Below are 6000 nucleotides of genomic sequence, written 5' to 3' on the forward strand. Positions count from 1 at the left end.
GCTCCTGGGCAGCTTTTTTTCTGACCGCGGCATCACGCGTTTTTTCTTCCTCGGGCAGCAAAAACACTCGATTTTTAAAAACAGCTAATAATAACATTTTTAAGCATGGAATTCCACCCCATATCACATTCTAGCATCCGTTTTTACATTTGAGAAAAAAAATTTTTTTTTGCTCCTGGGCAGCTTTTTTTCTGACCGCGGCATCATGCGTTTTCTTCCTCGGGAAGCAAAAACACTCATTTTTAAAAACAGCTAATAATAACATTTTTAAGCATGGAATTCCACCCCAAATCACATTCTAGCATCTGGTTTTACATTTGAGAAAAAAAATTTTTTTGCTCCTGGGCAGCTTTTTTTCTGACCGCGGCATCACGCGTTTTCTTCCTCCGGCAGCAAAAACACTCGATTTTCAAAAACAGCTAATAATAACATTTTTAAGCATGGAATTCCACCCCTAATCACATTCTAGCATCCGTTTTTACATTTGAGAAAACAAAAAATTTTTTGCTCCTGGGCAGCTTTTTTTCTGACCGTGGCATCACGCGTTTTCTTCCTCGGGCAGCAAAAACACTCGATTTTTTTTAAAAAGCTAATAATAACATTTTAAAGCATGGAATTCCACCCCGAATCACATTCTAGCATCCGTTTTTACATTTGAGAAAACAAAATTTTTTTTCCTCCTGGGCATCTTTTTTTCTGAACGCGTCATCACGCGTTTTCTTCCTCGGGCAGGAAAAACACTCGATTTTTAAAAAGAGCTAATAATAACATTTTTAAGCATGGAATTCCACCCCGAATCACATTCTAGCATCCATTTTTACATTTGAGAAAACAAAAAAATTTTTTGCTCCTGGGCAGCTTTTTTTCTGACCGCGGCATCACGCATTTTCTTCCTCGGGAAGCAAAAACACTCGATTTTTAAAAACAGCTAATAATAACATTTTTAAGCATGGAATTCCACCCCGAATCACATTCTAGCATCCGTTTTTACATTTGAGAAAACAAAAATTTTTTTGCTCCTGGGCAGCTTTTTTTCTGACCGCGGCATCACGCGTTTTCTTCCTCGGGCAGCACAAACACTCGATTTTTAAAAAAAGCTAATAATAAAATTTTTAAGCATGGAATTCCACCCCAAATCACATTCTAGCATCCGTTTTTACATTTGAGAAAACAAAATTTTTTTGCTCCTGGGCAGCTTTTTTTCTGACCGCGGCATCACGCGTTTTCTTCCTCGGGCAGCAAAAACACTCGATTTTTTAAAAAAGCTAATAATAGCATTTTTAAGCATGGAATTCCACCCCGAATCACATTCTAGCATCCGTTTTTACATTTGAGAAACCAAAAAATTTTTTGCTCCTGGGCATCTCTTTTTCTGACCACGGCATCACGCATTTTTTTCTTCCTCGGGCAGCAAAAACACTCGATTTATAAAAACAGCTAATAATAACATTTTTAAGCATGGAATTCCACCCCGAATCACATTCTAGCATCCATTTTTACATTTGAGAAAAAAAATTTTTTTTTGCTCCTGGGCATCTTTTTTTCTGACCGCGGCATCACGCGTTTTTTTCTTCCTCGGACAGCAAAAACACTCGATTTATAAAAACAGCTAATAATAACATTTTTAAGCATGGAATTCCACCCCGAATCACATTCTAGCATCCAGTTTTACATTTGAGAAAAAAAAAAATTTTTTGCTCCTGGGCAGCTTTTTTTCTGACCGTGGCATCACGCGTTTTTTCTTCCTCGGGCAGCAAAAACACTCGATTTTTAAAAACAGCTAATAATAACATTTTTAAGCATGGAATTCCACCCCATATCACATTCTAGCATCCGTTTTTACATTTGAGAAAAAAATTTTTTTTTTGCTCCTGGGCAGCTTTTTTTCTGACCGCGGCATCATGCGTTTTCTTCCTCGGGAAGCAAAAACACTCATTTTTAAAAACAGCTAATAATAACATTTTTAAGCATGGAATTCCACCCCAAATCACATTCTAGCATCTGGTTTTACATTTGAGAAAAAAAAAATTTTTTGCTCCTGGGCAGCTTTTTTTCTGACCGCGGCATCACGCGTTTTCTTCCTCCGGCAGCAAAAACACTCGATTTTCAAAAACAGCTAATAATAACATTTTTAAGCATGGAATTCGACCCCTAATCACATTCTAGCATCCGTTTTTACATTTGAGAAAACAAAAAATTTTTTGCTCCTGGGCAGCTTTTTTTCTGACCGTGGCATCACGCGTTTTCTTCCCCGGGCAGCAAAAACACTCGATTTTTTAAAAAAGCTAATAATAACATTTTAAAGCATGGAATTCCACCCCGAATCACATTCTAGCATCCGTTTTTACATTTGAGAAAACAAAATTTTTTTTGCTCCTGGGCATCTTTTTTTCTGAACGCGTCATCACGCGTTTTCTTCCTCGGGCAGCAAAAACACTCGATTTTTAAAAAAAGCTAATAATAAAATTTTTAAGCATGGAATTCCACCCCGAATCACATTCTAGCATCCGGTTTTACATTTGAGAAAACAAAAATTTTTTTGCTCCTGGGCAGCTTTTTTTCTGACCGCGGAATCACGCGTTTTCTTCCTCGGGAAGCAAAAACACTCGATTTTTAAAAACAGCTAATAATAACATTTTTAAGCATGTAATTCCACCCCAAATCACATTCTAGCATCCGTTTTTACATTTGAGAAAACAAAAAATTTTTTGCTCCTGGGCAGCTTTTTTTCTGACCGCGGCATCACGCGTTTTCTTCCTCGGGCAGCAAAAACACTCGATTTTTAAAAACAGCTAATAATAACATTTTTAAGCATGGAATTCCACCCCGAATCACATTCTAGCATCCGTTTTTACATTTGAGAAAACAAAAAATTTTTTGCTCCTGGGCAGCTTTTTTTCTGACCGCGGCATCACGCGTTTTCTTCCTCGAGCAGCAAAAACACTCGATTTTTTAAAAAAGCTAATAATAACATTTTTAAGCATGGAACTCCACCCCAAATCACATTCTAGCATCCGTTTTTACATTTGAGAAAAAAAAATTTTTTTTGCTCCTGGGCAGCTTTTTTTCTGACCGCGGCATCACGCGTTTTCTTCCTCGGGCAGCAAAAACACTCGATTTTTTAAAAAAGCTAATAATAACATTTTTAAGCATGGAATTCCACCCCGAATCACATTCTAGCATCCGTTTTTACATTTGAGAAAACAAAAAATTTTTGCTCCTGGGCAGCTTTTTTTCTGACCGCGGCATCACGCGTTTTCTTCCTCGGGCAGCAAAAACACTCGATTTTCAAAAACAGCTAATAATAACATTTTTAAGCATGGAATTCCACCCCGAATCACATTCTAGCATCCGTTTTTACATTTGAGAAAACAAAAATTTTTTTGCTCCTGGGCAGCTTTTTTTCTGACCGCGGCATCACGCGTTTTCTTCCTCGTGAAGCAAAAACACTCGATTTTTTTAAAAAGCTAATAATAACATTTTTAAGCATGGAATTCCACCCCGAATCACATTCTAGCATCCGTTTTTACATTTGAGAAAACAAGAAATTTTTGCTCCTGGGCAGCTTTTTTTCTGACCGCGGCATCACGCGTTTTCTTCCTCGGGCAGCAAAAACACTCGATTTTCAAAAACAGCTAATAATAACATTTTTAAGCATGGAATTCCACCCCGAATCACATTCTAGCATCCGTTTTTACATTTGAGAAAACAAAAATTTTTTTGCTCCTGGGCAGCTTTTTTTCTGACCGCGGCATCACGCGTTTTCTTCCTCGTGAAGCAAAAACACTCGATTTTTAAAAACAGCTAATAATAACATTTTTAAGCATGGAATTCCACCCCGAATCACATTCTAGCATCCGGTTTTACATTTGAGAAAACAAAAAATTTTTTGCTCCTGGGCAGCTTTTTTTCTGACCGCGGCATCACGCGTTTTCTTCCTCGTGAAGCAAAAACACTCGATTTTTAAAAACAGCTAATAATAACATTTTTAAGCATGTAATTCCACCCCAAATCACATTCTAGCATCCGTTTTTACATTTGAGAAAACAAAAAAATTTTTGCTCCTGGGCAGCTTTTTTTCTGACCGCGGCATCACGCGTTTTCTTCCTCGGGCAGCAAAAACACTCGATTTTCAAAAACAGCTAATAATAACATTTTTAAGCATGGAATTCCACCCCGAATCACATTCTAGCATCCGTTTTTACATTTGAGAAAACAAAAAATTTTTTGCTCCTGGGCAGCTTTTTTTCTGACCGCGGCATCACGCGTTTTCTTCCTCGGGCAGCAAAAACACTCGATTTTCAAAAACAGCTAATAATAACATTTTTAAGCATGGAATTCCACCCCAAATCACATTCTAGCATCCGTTTTTACATTTGAGAAAACAAAAAAATTTTTGCTCCTGGGCAGCTTTTTTTCTGACCGCGGCATCACGCGTTTTCTTCCTCGGGCAGCAAAAACACTCGATTTTCAAAAACAGCTAATAATAACATTTTTAAGCATGGAATTCCACCCCGAATCACATTCTAGCTTCCGTTTTTACATTTGAGAAAAAAAAAATTTTTTTTGCTCCTGGGCAGCTTTTTTTTTGAACGCTGCATCACGCGTTTTCTTCCTCGGGCAGCAAAAACACTCGATTTTAAAAAAATAGCTAATAATAACATTTTTAAGCACTGAATTCCACCCCCAATCACATCCTAGCATCCATTATTACATTTGACATTAAAAAATGGTTTTTAAAAGTTTTTAAAAAGTTTTTTAGTTAAAAAAAAATTTGCTCCTGGGCAGCTTGTAACTTAAGCTAGAAATGTGCTTACTGTATTTTTGTCAAGAATGGCATTTGGACACCGATTAATTCTACTTTTCAAATGAAACCCTAGGAATTGTCTATGCCCAGGATGGGGCAAGGGTGAGTCCATTCTTCTTCTTCAGTCACTATCATCATCATTTTTTAACGATCCCATAATCCCTTGCGGGGTGGAATCTGGGCAACTGAATGGAACTAGCAGAGTGTTTTAATGGCCGGATGCCCTTCCTGTCACCAATGCGGAGTTTTGTTCAGCAGTTACATTCTCATTGTGCTCAGAGAGAGAAATATCTGCCTCTACCCAGGATCGAACTCACAGCCTCCTGATTGTGAGGTGAGAGCTCCACCTTTAGGGCACTGCACCACTCCGTTCTTCAGTCACTATCTTGTGTCCAATTCTTTGTAACCCATGGACACCCCCTCCCCTGTCCTCCACTGTCTCTTGGAGTTTCCTCAAATTCATTTTCATTTAATTGATGACACCATCTAACCATCTCATCTTTTGTCGTCCCCTTCTCCTTTTGCCTTCCCATCTCTCCCAACATCAGGGTCTTTCCCAAATGTCTTCTCATTTGGTGGCCAAAGTATTTGAGCTTCTGCTTCAGCATCTGTCCTTCCAAAGGAAAGTCAGCATTGGTGAAATCTGAACCAGTTTGCCACCGGTTTGCTGGCTGCACATGTGTACTGCGTGCCAAACGAGTGCTGGGTGCACGCATGTGCAGTGCATGCCAAACGTGCGCTGTGTGCACATACATGTGTGCTGTGCACCAAATGTGCATTGCACATGCATGTGCAGTACATGCCAAAAGGAGGCTTGGGAAGGTAAGTAGAGCAGCGAGGGGGTGATCAGCTGTGCCGCGTGATTTAGATTCACTAGAAAGCAGGATTTCCTGCTTTCTGGTGATTTTAAATCACGCGGCACAGCTGATCATTGGAAATACCGGTTCGGAGGAACCGGTGGCTTTTTTTTTACTACCAGTTTGCTTGAACCGGTAGATTATATCACTACCGGTTCTCCCGAACCGGTGTGAACCGGTAGCATTTCACCACTGAGAATCAGAGCTGATTTCCTGTAGGATTGACCGATTGGATCTCTTTGCAGTCCAAGGAACTCTCAAGGGCCTTCTCCAGTACCACAGTTCGAAAACGGCCTCCATCCTAGGTGCAGACAATAATGAGAGGGATCAGCAAAG

The sequence above is a fragment of the Pantherophis guttatus genome, chromosome 9 (genome assembly GCF_059756535.1).
Source record: "Pantherophis guttatus breed Tessera chromosome 9, ASM5975653v1, whole genome shotgun sequence".
Lineage (NCBI taxonomy): Eukaryota > Metazoa > Chordata > Lepidosauria > Squamata > Colubridae > Pantherophis > Pantherophis guttatus.